The sequence below is a fragment of the Mastomys coucha genome, unplaced genomic scaffold (assembly GCF_008632895.1).
Source record: "Mastomys coucha isolate ucsf_1 unplaced genomic scaffold, UCSF_Mcou_1 pScaffold9, whole genome shotgun sequence".
NCBI lineage: Eukaryota > Metazoa > Chordata > Mammalia > Rodentia > Muridae > Mastomys > Mastomys coucha.
Genome location: NW_022196915.1, coordinates 34,038,900 through 34,055,956, shown reverse-complemented (window position 1 = coordinate 34,055,956; position 17,057 = coordinate 34,038,900). Strand labels below are relative to the sequence as shown.

The 17,057-nt window shown below is 45.9% G+C and overlaps 1 pseudogene; it reads left to right on the top strand.

Annotated features, from left to right (window-relative positions):
• Nucleotides 1-10,738: 10,738 nt before the first annotated feature.
• On the top strand, nt 10,739-15,905 carry LOC116085201 (annotated as a pseudogene).
• The last annotated feature ends 1,152 nt before the right edge of the window (nt 15,906-17,057 follow it).

Sequence of the window (17,057 nt, the reverse complement as noted above, 5' to 3'; positions counted from 1 at the left end):
AAAAAAAAAAAAAAAAAAAGAGTCAAAATGACAGCCAGGAATAGTGGTAGTGTCTCGTGCCTGTAATTCCACCATGTGGGAGCCTGTAGCAGGAGGATTGGTGTGGTTTGAGGCTGGTCAGTTTACGGAGTGAGCTCCAGGCCAGACTGTCTCAAAAGACAAAAAAATAACAACAAGCCCTCTCTGGGAGAGAGCATTGCATAGAGCCAATGGAGAAGGGTGACTGGTGGACATGTGGGGCAGTTGGTGGGACATGTGGGGGAGCTGGTGGGATGTGTCAGGCAGCTGGTGGGTGGGTACATGGGAAGCTACTGATAAGAATCACTCCCCTGACATAAAAGTGCTCACCCTGCAAACAGAGCTGTGGGGCTTGCCAGGGCTGTGGCAGGGTGTGGGAAACAGGACAGACAGGCTATGAATCTTGTTGGCTGGCAACCCACTGTGCATATTTTTTCAACATGTGTCCTGGCTGGCAACCATCGAAATCTTTGCGGCGAGATGGGGAGAACTGATTTGGGCAGAAAAGCAGAAAGCCACGGAGGATTTTCCTCTCTGTGTTTTATTTGTTTGAGACAGGGTCTCACGTAGCTGGGGCTGGCTGTGAACTGCATATATACTCAAGAATGGCTTGATTCTTCTAACTCTACCTCCTGGTACTTGGGACTCCAGGCATGTGCCAGCAGGACGACTTTCTGGGCTTTGGTCTTATTTCCTGTTTTCGGTTGTTTTGTTGTATGGGTGGGTCGGTGCACCTGTGTGTGCACTTAAGGAACAAGGTGCCCTGAGTCCTGATCTATTGATCTCTACCTCATGCCTTTGAGACAGGGTCTCTCACTGAACTTGGAGCTAGGCTGGTGACCAGCAAGCCTGGAAGATTCTCTCACGTTTGCTCCTCAAAGGCACTGGAGTTGTAGGTGTGCGTGACCACTCCTGGCTTTTTATGTGGGCACTAAGATCTGAACTCAGGTCTCAGGCTTGCTCAGCAAGTGTTCCTACCCACTAAGCCACGCCCTAGCCCTCTCTATACTTAACAAAGGATTATTTTTATCTTATACTTATATGTGAATGCCTGCATGTATATCCCTGCACCACATGTGTATCTGGGGGGTGGGGGGAGTGCCTATAGAGGCCAGAAGAGGGCTTGGAACTGAAGTTAACTGTGAGCAGCCATGTTGGTGTTGGGAACTGAACTTGGGTTCTCTGAAGGAGCAGCCCGTGCCTCTCCAGCCCCTCTTTGTACTTTTGAAGGGACTATCATGGGCTGTGAAGCCACAAGGATAGCAATCAAGCTTGCAAGATTCTCAGGGAATCCAAAGAAACATAGCTTAGCCTGGCTGTTTCCTATAAACGATGACAGACTGGTGACAGGAGTACACTGGAGTGCTAGACTGTCACAGCTTTGGTTCAGGCAACAAACCCTGGTAGGTGGATTTCAGAAGGGGCTAATTCCTTCAACTAATTGTAACTCAGAGCTCTCCAAAAACCTTGCCACCACTTGCAGCAATGATATTCACAATCATGAAGACCTCAGAGTGCATGGTCTCAACGAGAATGAACGTCAAGCTGGGCATGGCGGTGAATGCCCTTAATCCCAGCCTTTAATGCCTTTAATACTTAAGAGGCTGAGACAGGTGGATCTCTGTAAGTTCTAGGCTAGCCAGAACTACATAGTGAGATCTTGTCTCAAAAAGAGAGGGAGAGTGTCAAGGATCTTGGCGTAGAGAGAGGAATTCCTGTTTGTTCTTTACCTAGAGTGGAACCAGAATGGTGGAGGAAATTAGACCATGAAAAATGCAATCTAGGTTTATGACGATGAGAATGAGCAGTATAGCTCTGAAGTTCACAAACCCCCTCCCAGGCTCAAACAAGTCAGAGCTAGCCAAGTGATCTCCAGCGATGCATAGCAGACATTGATGCGGTACTCCAGAAAGCAAGGAGGAACCTGCAAGGGAGATAAATAGCAACTTTAACTCTGACCTGTATTGCTACTTGGTGCTCATTCTGCCTCTGCTGACAGTTCATTTATTCCTTATCACACCATTCACCGTCAGGGCTACTGTCCTCCAGACACTCAGCAGAGGAAGGTGACACAAAAGCAGCTGAAGCAGATCCCTGCCTTTAAGGAGCATCCAAACCCTGGGTCTCATGAACACATAGATACTAATTACTGCCTGCTCTGGTATCTGCTGGAGAGGATGTGTATGACACACGCTGTTGGTGTGTAGAAAGAGGAACAATTTACTCCTACTGGGAGTGGAGGAAGGCAGGGCAGGACCAGTGGAACACCCTGACCAAAGCCAAGCAGGAGAAGGGTTCCAGGTGTGGTAGCAATGTGAATGAACGTTGCCCTTGGGTTTATTACATGGCTAATAAGCTAAGCTAGGCATTTTCTGTCCTTTAACCTGGGTAATCTTCACAGCAGCCTATCAATGAGTAATAACTATTTTCACTTGTATGACGAGGAAACAGAGGCATAGGGAGTTAAATCAATTGGGGTCGCACAGGTAGTAAGTAGCTGATGAAGGGGTTGAAACGGGGCAGGGAGACCTTGGTACCATGAGCCACAAAGCTATGGTGTGGGTAGATCAGAGAGTGAAGGTCCTTTTGCAATGGTTCTCAACCTTCCTAATCCTGCAACCCCCTTTAATACAGTTGTTCATGTTGTGGCGACACCATAACCATAAAATTATTTTCATTGCTACTTCATAACTGTAATTTTGCTACTGTTACAAATCATGTAATATCTGCTATACAGATATTACATGATTTTACATGGTTTGAGGTGATCCCTATAAAAAGGATGTTCAACCCCCAAGGGGTCTCGACTCACAGGTTTCGAACCACTGTTTTGGAGGGATAATGCAAGGCTTAATTGTGGAGGAGAGGGAGTCAGAAGGTGAGGACTTCTTGGAATATGTGGAAGTTTTGGAATATTTCTGGTATTCCAAGACTCAGCTTATTCAAAGGCTGATGACACTGAAGGTTTTCCAGACATATAGCTATTGCGTCCGCCTTGAGCAAGAAAGACGTGACCCGCTAGCTCTTCTTTTAGCAGTTTTATTCAGGAACCTTTAACAGTCTTCAGCACCAAGGCCATTAAACTTCAGCACCAAGGGCAATGCCCTCGGCCATTAAGCACTCCCAAGCTTAGCCAATCCCAATGGGCCACATGGCAAAAGTGGATAGGTCACCAAATGCGGAAGCAACCAAGGGCAGCAAGCTTAGCCAAATAAGGGCTTTGTTTACGAGAGCACTTGCTCTCGGGATGGCGGAAGCCAGGGCCATCTCGGGGCGCCACTCAAGCGGCTTTCCACATATAGCTACCACAGATTAATTCCAAATCAAACAGGTAACACATCTGAGGGATTTCTGGCAATCTTCACCCATCTCGTACGCAGAATCTCAACGCAGCCTCGGTTCAGAACGCACAGGGTACACTTTGCACTGTAAGTGCTATCTGACTGATATACCGTGGCTCAGATTCTAGATGCTTCTACATTATGAGTAGCAGTGTTTCTGCTGTACAAGACTTTTTGTTCTTAGAAAAACATAGTGGTTTACTTTTAGGAAGCAAAAGCTTTTAATATTTCTGACTGTCATTATTTAGCATGTAAGTATCAAGTTATTGCATTGTATCAGAATATTTGATTTTTTTTTTTTCGAGACAGGGTTTCTCTGTGTAGCCTTGGCTGTCCTTGAACTCAGAAATCCGCCTGCCTCTGCCTCCCAAGTGCTGGGATTAAAGGTGTGCGCCACCACCGCCCCGGCTAAAGATTTATTTATTTATTTTATGTGTATGAGTACACTATAGCTGTACAGATGGCCGTGAGCCATCATGTGGCTGCTGGGAACTGAACTCAGGACAGCCCCATTCACTCTAGCGTAATACACTGTAGCTGTCTTCAGACGCACCAGAAGAGGGCATCAGATCTCATTACGGATGGTTGTGAACCACCATGTGGTTGCTGGGATTTGAACTCAGGACCTTCAGAAGAGCAGTCAGTGCTCTTACCTGCTGAGCCATCTCGCCAGCCCAGAATATTTGATTTTAAAAATTGTTATTTGAGCTACTCACTTAAGTTCTCTTTCTAAACATTGTTAGGGCTATAGGGATAGGTCAGCACTGAAGAACAATGACTGTCCTTCCAGAGGACTTGGATTGGATTCTCAGCACCCCATGGTGGCTCACAATAGTTTGTCACTTCAAGTCCTCTTCTGGCCTCCCTATGTACCGAGCATACACATGGCATGCAGGCAAAACATTCATACACATAAAATAATAATAATTTTTAATTGCTAGATGATTTGAGTTTGTGGTTAGAATAGTTTTTAACAAACTCTGAAATTGCTGTGAGCACATTTCTGCATTTTATAGTTCTACAAGGCAACATTCTCAGTTCTGACTATTTATTAAGATTTATTTATTTTATGTATGTGAGTACACTGTCCTGTCACTGTCTTCATACACACCAGAAGAGGGCATCTGATTCCATTATAGATTGTTGTGAGCCACCATGTGGTTTCTGGGAATTGAACTCAAGACCTCTGGAAGAGCAGTCAGTGCTCTTAACCACTGAGCCATCTCTCCAGCCCAGAAGTGAATATTTAGAAAGCAAAATATTGGTCAACTTTGAAGAATATTGAAGCATCTCTGCATCTTGCAGGATCAAATATTCAGCCAAGATTTCATTTTATGTAAAAATAAGCAAGCACATATCCATCTCCTGCATATTGTGACAATAAGTTCCTCTCTAATAAATGATAAATTGCAACACACACCAGAGGATTGTTTAAAATACTTTTCTTCACGGTTTACTATCACTACATGTTTGATTTCTCACTGATGAGCCTGTATGTGCAGGGTGGCATCAACGTTTCTGTGGTGATGAGGACTCACAAGTGGGAAATGTTTACTAAGGGGCCCTGTCCTAAGAGAGCAAGTGCCCAGGGCAGTGGCAACCTGCAACAGGAAGGGCTGAGCTCCATTTGTTCACCAGAGAAGGTGCAGGGCTAACCAGGAAACCAAGTGCAATATGCACATCCTGCTGTGGAGGCCCAACCAGGCAGAGCAGTGTTTTCTTGTGGGTCCAAATACTGTCTCCAAATCCTTATCACATGGAAGTGACACATTAGATGAAACGGATATCCCTTGTTGGGACTCATGACTCGGGGTCAGCGCTAAAGGATCTCAATGGCAGGAAGACATCCTGGAAGAGAGGGGATAGTGTAGTCACAGATATCACAGAGGGTCTGACTCAGCACCCGATGCTGTTGATGGCAGAGAGAGGAGTGAGTTCTAAAGGAGAACTGTAGTTCTCATTCTTCCTTCCACAGATCTGAAACCCAACAACATACCCAGAAAGAGAAAATAAGGGTCTGAGGTCAGGGGAGACTCGAAATGGAGCAAAGAGAAAATGTCTCTGAAGTCTTCAAGGTGACCTTCATCTCTGGGTAGCAGACAGAGGAAGATGGAGGCTGGACCCCTACACCACATAAAGAGAAAGGAGAAAGTGATGTCAGATACAGAGAGGTCCAGATACAGAGAGGTCCCGATGGAGGTTTTCATGGATGCCCTCTCCTGGGTCGAAGGCAAGAACAGTGATAACCCTGCCATAAGGGTCCAGCAAGCATCCTAACCACCCAGAGAGAGAGCACTTTCAAGACTACCTGCACCGCTTGAAAACATAAGAAGTGCAAACAGTTCTCTGTAGAACAAACAACAGCAACCACAACCACAAACTGGGCCGAAGAGGAAGCATGATGCTGACTCAGAAAGACAAGGCTGAAGAGAATGAGGGAACTGGAACTGGGACGAGGAGTCCGGAGCTGTGAGGGAGAGACAAGGGTTTCTTCTGAGAATGAGCAGGCCCTACTTCATGAGGAATTTCACGTTCACCTGTGAACTTCTTGGCTCCAGCTCAGGCTGCCATCCCTTAGTCACTTTATCCCTAGTTTCTGGCAAAGGGGTTTTCTGTGGAGCCTAGTTTGGTCTCAGATTTGGTCTCATGATTATGCCTCAACCTCCCAAGTGCTGAGTTGCTGTGTGGGCTGTCACGCCAAGCTGAGCTCATTCTTCCTCAGACATGATGGAGTTATTGGGGTGGGTGTTCTTGAAAGTAGGGGGTTGGAGAAAGTCAGTTTTTAACTGGTGACCTACAGGCTTGTGGGAAGTTTGGGCACTGTGGTGATCTGAATAGATACGGCCCCCATGGTCTCATGTGTTTGAATGTTTGGCCATGGGGAGTGGCACTACTAGGAGGTGTGGCCTTGTGGAGTAGGTGCAGTCTTGTGGAGGAAGTGCATTTTCAGCCTTTGAGGTCATATACATGCTTAAGCTCCACCCAGTCTCCTCCTGACTACCTTCAGATAGTAGAAATGTAGAACTCTAGGTCTGCATGCATGATGCCATGCTTCCCACCATGATGATAATGGACTGAACCTCTGAAACTTTAAGCCAGCCCTAATTAAATATTGTATTTTATAAGAGTCTCTGTGGCTGTGGTGTTCCTTCACAGAAATGGAAATCCTAAGCCAGGCACAGAAAGAACTAGACCAGACTACCCAGGGCTAGACCAGACTACCCAGGGCTAGACCACACAGTTAGCAGTCATTTCTTTAGGAAATACACATGAGAAGCCATGGTGGACAATTTCCAAGGTAAGTAATGACAGACTCTATAATTTCCTCTACTTTCGTTAGCGAACACAAGACAAGTGGAAGTAATCATAAAGCAGCCCTTTTGTGAGCATTCCCCCATGAACAGAACCAGCTCTCAGTAACTTTGCTGACACATGTACTTTCTCAAGGTAAATGTGACCAAGTCTGAGGAGAAAGAGTTCCTTCCACTTGTTTTTTTTTTTTCTCTCCCAGTGGCTTAAAAACATTTTTTTAAGTGTATTTTCCTTTGCTACCAGCATTTGGGAAAGCAAAATTATACAGCTGTTTGCCAAGCAAGCAAGCGAGCAAACAAGATCTACCACTACCACCAACCTGCAAGGGCAGCAGCTCTAGCCTTGTCAGGAGTCTTTATAATTAAGACGCCGATAGGGTCAGCAAGATGGCTCAGCAGGTAAAGGTGCTTGCTACCAAGCCTGCCAACCTGAGCTTGGTCCCCACGCGATGTGAGCAGAAACCACTGAAAGTCACCCTCTGATGTCGACACCTTTGCTGTATTACACATGCCACCCCCACCCACAGGCACACACACACATGATAAATACAGTAATACAATCTAAAGTGAGGTCGACAGGAGAATATCCTTTTATTCTTGTGGTAGTCGTGTGAATCTGTTGTTCCTTCGGTCAAGACTCACTTGCATATCTGCTTTTTATGAAGGGTTGGCATCTCTACACAGCAACAGTTCCTAGGTCACAGCACCTCTGTGGCACTCCGAATTCCTTACTATCTCTCCATGGTTTGGATGTCGGTGGCCTCGTGGGTAGGGAAGAGGCCAGAGCTCAGACTGTGCTGCTGAGCCAGGCACCCGTGCAGTTCTCTCCTCAGCCTGGCATGTAGACTCCATACTGCATTCCTCCTTCATATCTGCCTCCAGGATGCTCCCCTGTAGCCAAACTTGAACCATCAACAATGCTTTCACCTTTCTGTCTAGGATCTGTCCCTGGTACACCCTGTGCTAGTTCCAATGAGATGTCAGTTTTTCAACTGAAAAAAAAAAAAACCCTGCTGTTTTCTTCTCTGGGCTAATCAGTTTTCTTAGCCTCACCTTTAATGATCAGACCTGTCCAAAAACATCTGTCCCCTGTGGCCTCTGCATGAATTTTAACCCTCAGCCTGAGAAGGCTGGCTTGGCTATGGTCTGTTGTTCTTTAAACAAAATCTCAGTTGTTCGATTTTACCAATGGAGACTCAGGAGCCAGATGCTGGGGTGAAAACCAACTAGCTCAGAGAGGCAGAGAAAGCACCCGACTGAACTTCCTCAGCTGACATCCTAGAAACAATGTCCCTCTCTCACGCCATCTCTAAGAAACCTCCTTCCAACTCATTGTCCCTCCCTTCTACTTCACGTATCTCTCTATCCATCCTTCTGACTTCCTCTTACTCTCTCTGATTTCTTTTTTAATAATCCTATGTTCATTTTTTGGTCAACTGGTTGCTTGCTCTGCCCCTTGACTTGTGGTTCACTTTATTTAGTTCTGTTTACAATAGTCAAGCAGAAAACTCTTGGATTAGAGGTGTGTGCTAAGGCTGAGCCACACCACAACTAAAAACAGGGTTTTTCAGTAAATAACAGACTCTTGGGATTCACAGTGTGATGGAATATCCTGCAGAGTGCTTTAGCCCAGCTCACCTTTAACTCCAGCCTTTCAACTGTGTGAAATGCACCAGCCTCAGCAGACCAATGATTCTCCATTCCTGACTCCATCCTTATCTCCCTGTGTCCTTTCTCCTTCCTGGACCATGGTATGGTTTTTACATAGCTAAAGAAGACAGAGAACTATGGATAAAGACACAGGCATGAAGGTACAGAGAGTAGAGAGATGTCTGGTGATTGGGCATTGCAGTCCCAGACTTCCTTTACCTTACAGGTTAAAAAAAATGGACTATTTTGTCCATCCTTAGCTTTCAGGGGATAACTCTTTCTTTCTTTCTTTTTAAAGATTTATTTACTTTTATTTATATGAATACACTGTAGCTGTCTTCAGATATACCAGAAGAGGATATCAGATCCCATTATAGATGGTCATGAGCTACTACATGGTTGCTGGGACTTGAACTCAGGACCTCTGGAAGAGCAGTCAGTGCTCTTAACCGCTAAGCCATCTCTCCAGCCCTTTCTTTCTTAAAATAAATTTTGTTTTATTATTATAGCATGTATATGATATGTGTGAGTGTGAGAACATGTGTGCCACAATAAGGATGTCATTATCATAACATGTATAAGATATGTGTGAGTGTGGGAGCATATGTGCCCCAACAAGAATATGGAGGTCAGAGACTTGGTGAAGCCGGTCCTCCCCTTATATCATGGCTTCTGGGTATCAAACTCAGGCTTGTGTAGAAAATTCTCTGACCCACAGAGCATCTCACTGATCCCTTAGGGAAAGAGTTTCATTCATAATCTCTACTGTCTACCAGGCCACTAGAGCCCAAAAAGGCTAGAAGGCATAGCTGGTGGCAGGGAGGAGAAATGGAGTCATCCTATGATGCTGGGTGAAAAGACTTGACCTAAAGTCTCCAGAGACAGGAATGGCCACAAGCCTTCATTGGAGTTGTGAGACATGCAGAACTGTTTGGGATGGTGTCTGCAGTTGTGGCCTCTGACCCACTCAGGTTGCAAAGCTAATTGAGTGGATTATTGCCTAGTTACTTCTCTGTTGCTATGATAAAGACCATGACCAAAAGCAACTTGAGAAAAGAGTTTATTTGGCTTACACACCCCAGGTCACAGTGCACTGAGGGAAGCCACGGGAGGAACCCAGGGTAGGAACTTGGAGGCCGGAGCTCATGTAGACAGACATGGATGGAGAGGTACTGCTTGTTGGCTTGCTCTCCATGGCTTGCCCAGCCTGTGTTCACATATAACCAGGGCTTCCAGCCCAGGGGTGACACCACCATCAGTGGGCTGGGTCCTTCCACATCAATTACTAACCAAGAAACGATTTGTCTACAGGCAACTGAGACAGAGGCATTTTCTCAGTTGAGGTTCCTCTTCCCAGATAACTCTAGCTATGCCAAGTTCACAAAAACTCAACCAGGAAAACCACAAACTTCTAAGAATCAGAGTGGAGTATTTTTGCATATAGTTTTTTGGTGCTCGAGCACGTATGTATGTGTGTGTGTGTGTGTGTGTGTGTGTGTGTGTGTAGGTGGGTGATGGGTTGTAAAATAAAATGTAATCTATTTCTTTTTAGTTTGTGCAAAACAGTGTTTCTCTGTGTAGCACTGGCTATCCCAGAACTCACTCTATAGACCAGGCTGGCCTCAAACTCTGCCTGCCTCTGTCTCCCTGGTACTGGGATTAAAAGCATGCACCATCACCACCCGACTTTATACTCTATTTCTTACTGTGGATCAACATGAGAACTTTTGCTTCAGGGAGATTTAATTGGAAAAGGATGGATGAGGGTTCAGAGGAGGCTGAGACCTCAAAGGAAAAGCTATAGGAAGGGGAGGACGGGTGGGTGTGAGAGATTCCATTGGTGGAAGGGACTCAGGTTGGGACCCTTGTTGGATGTGAGACTTAGGGAGGAGGAAGAATTAGTCAATGTGACTAAGTCATGTGGGTTCTTAGGAAAATGCTGTTGCCTCCACCACAGGAAGGGTTGGGAGAAGCTAATGTGAGAGGCAGCACAGAAGGCTGACAGAGAGAGGCCCAGAACTGTCATCCAGGCCAGTTAGGGCCCAGCCTAAGATGGAATCCACAGAGATGACTGAGAGAGGACAGGGAACCCCAGAGCTGTGGTCAGAGTTAGAAGAACTAGCCTGAGTTGACAAGGCTCCAGAGAGTAACTTCAGTAATCCCCTTCTCAGATTCCTCCAGGCCTGAAGCTTCTAGAACATTCTCACCCCACCTTCTCTTCTCCCCCATTCCTGAAGCAGGTGCATGGCTGCTGTCTGCTTCACCACTGTCATTATTTCTAAGGTGATTATTATGTCCACCTTCAGTTCCTAGCAGCCTCTCGTGAGTTTAGTCATCTTTACCTCAGTTGTTAGACCTGTCATTATTCCTCTTCACCAGGAAAGACCTAGAAACTCAGGAACAGGAAGACAGGACAACATGGCCAAGATCATACGGTAAGTTGGGCTACACAGCTAGGCAAGAGGACTTCTTGGTCACTCTCAACACCCTGTGGTGAGTGGCACCTATTTCGTCCCACTCCCTTAGTTCCTTCTGAGCGCTTTCAAGGTCTGTGCCAATTTTGTCTAGCAAACCACCCTCTCTGTCTCTCACAGCCCACAGGGTGGAATGAGGAAGTCACCAGCTTCACTTTTCCCAGAGGACACACTGGGTTGTGCTAGCTGTGCATTCATAGTGGTTTCTTTCAAAACCACTTTCCAGTCTGTACTGTGGTTAGGATCTCTCAGATCCTTCTCCCCTCTCCTCCTTCGGCTCCTCTGTCCTCCACAGAGCTACTCTTGCTCTTCTCCCTGGCCCCTCCCACTTCTCACTTCTAAATTTTCCCTCCGTCCACAGGTCATTCCACATCCTGTACCTCTGGAATGTCACCCACCCACTTCTGAAGACTGAGTCGCTCCTCCCTCCAACTTCAGACATGGTAGACACTCTCTGAAGAGCCAGCCAGTATCCTAGGACATACTCATCTCCCAGAGTAATAGTCAGCATGCCCATCGGTCCTTGTGTCTCTCGCAGGGCTCTGCAGCTGCCTCAGTTGATTGGCCTGAGGAACACCAGCTGTTCCTGCTGCTCCAGCTGCTCCAGCTGCTCCAGCTGCTCCTGACTCTCAGCAGGTAGCGTCCTGACTCATGCCCTCAAGTGCAGGCCTTCTTCAACTTGATTTCAGGAAATGGTGTCTGAGCATAGTCTAATAATCTTGGTGTGGTTTAAGAAAATTTAAAAAATGCTACAGACACACACACCCACACACCTCCCAAAGGGGGCTTTGTTTTTGAGACAGTGTCTCACTGTCTGTATCCCCAGCTGGCCTTAAATCTATGGCAATCTTGTCTTCTACCTCCAAGGTCTCTGATTATAGCTACGAGCCACCACACCTGGCTAGAAGTGGCTATTTATTTATTATGCTTGTATACCTGTGAGTTTAGGTGCACTGTGGGTGTGCAGATAGCCTCAGAGAGGCAAAGAGTTTGGATCTCCTTGAAAGCGGAGTGACATGCAGCTGTGAGAAACCCAGTGCCATCCGGGAAACCAAACTGGGGTCTTCTGAAAGAGCAGCAAGCCGCATCCCCAGCCTGTAGGAGTAGTGTTAAAACCAGGTTGTAAGGGCTACACAGAGAAAACCTGCCTCGAAAAAACAGGGATACCAAACAAACAAATAAATAAAACTAGATTACAGCTAGGTGAGGTAGTGCACACCTTTAATCTCAAGTGCTCTGGAAGCAGAGATTGGGGCAGATCTCTGTAAATTCAAGGTTAACTGGGTCTACATATCAAATTCCAGGTTAGCCAAAACTAACTAACTAACTAACTAACTAACTAAGCAAACAAACCAGATTATGTTGTTAAGGAGTCCATGCTTCTATAGCAACCCCAATGAAACTCACTGAGCAGTGTATACACCTATGTGCACACACACACGATGTGGAAGTAGAAATGGAACGTTCTAGTTTGGTTTCTGACCGAAAGTAACTGGGGGGAGGAAAAAGATTTATTTGGCTTATACTTCCATGTCACACGCCAGCACTAGGGAAGCCAGGGTAAGAACTCATCCAAAAGCCCATGGACTGAAACTGAAGATGCTGTTTAGCGCCCTCTAGCTTGTCTTCGGCGATCTCCCAGGACCCCATCCTGGGTAACACCGCCCACCGGGCTGGGCCTGACTCGATCATTTGGAAAGAAGAAAATGCCGCACCCAGACTTGCTCATGGTCCTGAAGTGGAAACCTAAGGGTTCTTTGGAAAAGTCAGTTGGATAGTGTCTTGCAGGGACAAACATGTGAAGGGACGTTTCGTTAAAGTGGACATAGGTGAAAGGTTAAGGCGGACTCCTTAAGGAATGTTTCCCTGAAGCACACACAGGAAAGAGGATGTTCCGCTAACACAGCATGGGAAAAGACATGTGATGAAGAGTTTTGTTTTGCTAACATGCATTTATTGGTTCATCTGACATTTTGTAGTTAAGCTGCATTTGTCACGACTCCATAGAGGGAAATGCACCAAAAAACTTCTGGTGGTGTGCTGGAGTTTCTTGCCTCTTCCTTCAAGTTCAGGTTAGTTAGATCCCTGGAACTAGAGTTACAGACAGTTGTGAGCTGTCATATGGCTCCTAGGCACTGAACCCAGGTCCTCTGGAAATGCAGTGCTCTTAACTGCTGAGCCATCTCTCCAGCCCAGGACTCTAATTTGAAAATGTCACCCTTTCCACTTACCCGTTCTCCTGTACAGGAGGCAGCTATAGCACCCAGTCGGAATGGCATGATCCTGAAGCCCCACTTCCACAAGGACTGGCAGCAGCTAGTGGACACTCGGTTCAACCAGCTGGCACACAAGATCCGCAAAACCAAGGCCCGGCATGCGAAAGCACACTGCATTGCTCCTCGTCTGCGTCTGGTCCCATCAGGCCCATCCTGAGGTGCCCTACAATTAGGTACCACACCAAGGTCCGGGCTGGCAGGGGCTTCAGCCTGGTATCCACAAAAAAAAAAAAAAAAAAATGGCTCGCACCGTTGGCATCTCTGTGGACCCAAGGGGGCGAAACAAATCCACTGAATCATTGCAGCCCAACGTGCAGCACCTGAAGGAGTACTGCTCCAAGCTCACACTTTCCCCAGGAAGCCTTCTGCTCCAAAGAAGGAAGACAGTTCTGCTGAAGAACTTAACCTGGCCACCTAGCTGACAGGACCTGTGATGCCCATCCAGAATGTGTTCAAAAGCAAAAGGCCAGCATCGTCACAGAAGAAGAGAAGGACTTTAGAGCTTTTGCCAGTCTCCCTCCGCATGGCCCGTGCCAATGCCTGGCTCTTTGGCATCTGAGCAAAAGGGCGAAGGAAGCTGCAGAGCAAGATGTTGAAAAGAAAAAGCAATGCGTGGTTGGAGAGTTGAGTTGCAATAAATTTTCCATAAACAAAAATAGAAAATGCCAAAGAAACAACTCATGTGTATATATTTTGAGTTAACATTTATTTTCCATTCACTTCTTTTTCTTTTACTTTACAGTATTAGTTCTTCATTTACTTGCCATGGACTGGGTTCGATGCAGGGACCTCTTGTTCCACAGGATGAGAGTTCTGGTCAGGTAGGCAAAAAATTCAGCGAGTGATAAACACAGTCGACACAAAGAAGTGTGGGATTTGAGTGTATTTCTCAAAAATGGCATGAGGCTTTTACAGTCATTGCAAAAGAGAAAGAGAAATCTGGCAGCTCAGTAGTCGAGGTACATCTGAGGCCATCTAGAACACACAGGGTCTAAAACAGCAGCCATCTTCTCTGGACTGGTGCAACACCCCCGGGCTCCCGAGCACGCTCGTGCCGCATGGGCCCAGCCAGAGTCCCGGGGGTTAGGGAGCTGCTGGTGCACCAGCCAGGAGGACAGAGGCTCAAAACTCGAAGAATCTTGAGTCATGAATCTCGAATCTAGAATGCAGACTGCTGCACACTGTCTCTTACACACACACACTCGGCTCAAGGTCCCGCCCATCCTTAGTAAAACGCCCACTGTGCTAATCTTCTGGGCTAGTAGAGACATGTCTCTTTCTTGCTAATCCTAGAGTGATTCAGCCGCAGTACCTGACTGAGAACGAGGATATTAGTTAAACTTGCCCTGGGATTGTCTATGACCACTCAGCAAACTACAATGCCCTATTCCCTTCATTATTGCCCTAACAATGCCAGGGGCAATTAGTCTGAATGGGTGACATCCTTGCGAAATTCCAGACCGAGAATCAGCTCAGCACGGATTAGGATTAGTTGGAACATTGTGGGGGCCGGAAAACATTGTTCAATTTAGTTCGGCTATAACGAAATATTTCTTAGGGCACCTTTATGCCTGAATAAAGAAAGCATGTAAGCCGGGTGGTGGTGGCGCACGCCTTTAGTCCCAGCACTTGGGAGGCAGAGGCAGGCGGATTTCTGAGTTCGAGGCCAGCCTGGTCTACAGAGTGAGTTCTAGGACAGCCAGGGCTACACAGAGAAACCCTGTCTCGAAAATACCAAAACCAAACAAACAAAAAAGCATTTAGATCTCTCCACAGACTTAAGCAGAGACCAATCTGGAACACATCAGAACTAGGAGATGTCAGCGATTGACCACCTCAGGAGACTGGCTCTCTGTGAAGCGTACACCTCAGGTCTGTGATCATGTTTTTTAGACCTGACACAACTGATGAGTGTTGCGTGACATTTACTCTTTGGGGAATTTTGTACTATCAATGTGTATTGATCATACCTATCCTCTCCCACCCTATTCACCCTCTCCTATCCACACAACTTCACCCCCTCTTTTTTTAAGTCACTAAATCCAATAATCCAATTTGTACTGCCCACATAATTTTAGACATGAGGCCTTCCATTGCAGTGTGATCCACTTAGCAGGAGCTACACTCTTTTTTAAAATTGTATTGATTTGTTTGTTTGCTTGTTTGTTTGTTTAGTGTGTGTGTGTGTGTGTGTGTGTGTGTGTGTGTGATCAGTTCTCTTCTTTCATCAGGTGGTTCCTGGGAGTCAAACTCAGGTTGCCAGGCTTGGTTAAAGTACTTTATCCCACTGATTCATCTCATCAGTCCCAGGGAGCTATACTCTTTGGCTGGAAAGATGGAAAGAGCACTGACTGCTCTTCCAGAGGTCCTGAGTTCAATTTCCAGCAACCACATGGTGGCTCTCAACCATCTGTAAGAGGATCCAATGCCCTCTTCCAGTGTGTCTGAAGAGAGTGATAGTGTATTCACATATGTAAAAGAAAGAGAAAGATAGACAGAAGAAAAGGGAAAGGACAAAAGAAAACCAACTCTCCCAGCAGCTGGCAATGGTCCATTGCTGCTCAGCGCTGAGTGGGACACCTTCCCAATCCTCTCTGTGCTGGGATTTGGTCTGGCTTGAGCTTACATGTAACATCTGTATGCTGTCACAACCACTGGGACTCATATTTGCAGCCAGGATTTATTTCTTTCGTAGTCAACTCAAGAGAGAAATTGCTTTGGTTAACAATAATAATTGTTATGATGATGTAGGCATACCCATTGCAACCCATGTTAAGCTCTGTATTTAACTTACTTCTTTATATTTCTTTGTTACAGGTGTGGGCCACAGCTTAGTGGCAGAGTGACTGACAGGTAAGTATAGGGTCTTAGATCCAATCATAGCCTTGGCAAAAGAAAAATACCAATTTTAGTTGCAAAAGGTGAATATTTCATTTATTTATTGTTTTTCTTTTCTTTCCTTCCTTTGTTTTGTTACTGTTGTTTTATTTTGTTTTGAAACAGGGTTTTTCTGCATAACTATGGCTTTCCCGGCACTCTATGGACCTGACTGGGCTTGAATTCAGAGACCTGCCTGTCTCTGCCTCCCAGATCCTGAGATCAAAGGCATGCACCAGCTTGGTAAATATTTTTATTTTTATTTATTTATTTTTGGTTTTTCGAGACAGGGTTCCTCTGTATAGCTCTGGCTGTCCTGGAACTCACTCTGTAGACCAGGCTGGCCTTGAACTCAGAAATCTGCCTGCCTCTGCCTCCCAAGTGCTGGAATTAAAGGCATGTGCTACCACCACCCCGCTGTAAATATTTTTAAAGCAGCTTGCCTTGTTATCTGTTTATTCCTTAAATTGATTCAGGTTTGTAAAAGGAAAACTTGGGACATACATATTAGGAGGCAGGAACTGACTTTTGAAAGTTGTCCTGTGACCTTTACATACATACATACATACATACATACATACATACTGTAGTGGATATATATCTAAACACATACACACCACCACCACCACCACCACCACCACCACCACCAGCATCATCACACATATACATACACACAATATATATAATTTTTAAAATTTAAAAGACTCCCATTTATTTATTTATTTATTTAGGTTTTCAAGTCAGGGTTTCTCTGTATAGCCCTGGCTGTCCTGGAACTCACTCTATAGACCAGGCTGGCCTCGAACTCAGAGATCCACCTGACTCTGCCTCCCAAGTGCTGGGACTAAAGGCGTGCGCCACCACCGCCCGGTAAAAGACTCCTTTTTAAATAGTGTTTTGCAATGCAATATCTGCCAATCTTTGCCTTCTACACCCATTTTTATATAGTTATATGCCTTGAGTTGTATAAAACTTTTTCAGGCAAGGAAGCTCTAGCATATATTCATATGCTGGTACCCATCCTGGAACACAGACATTCAGGCCTTAGGCATCCACATGTGATAGTGTGGGCCCACCAGCCATGCCACTCCTGGCTCCATACACCAGGGG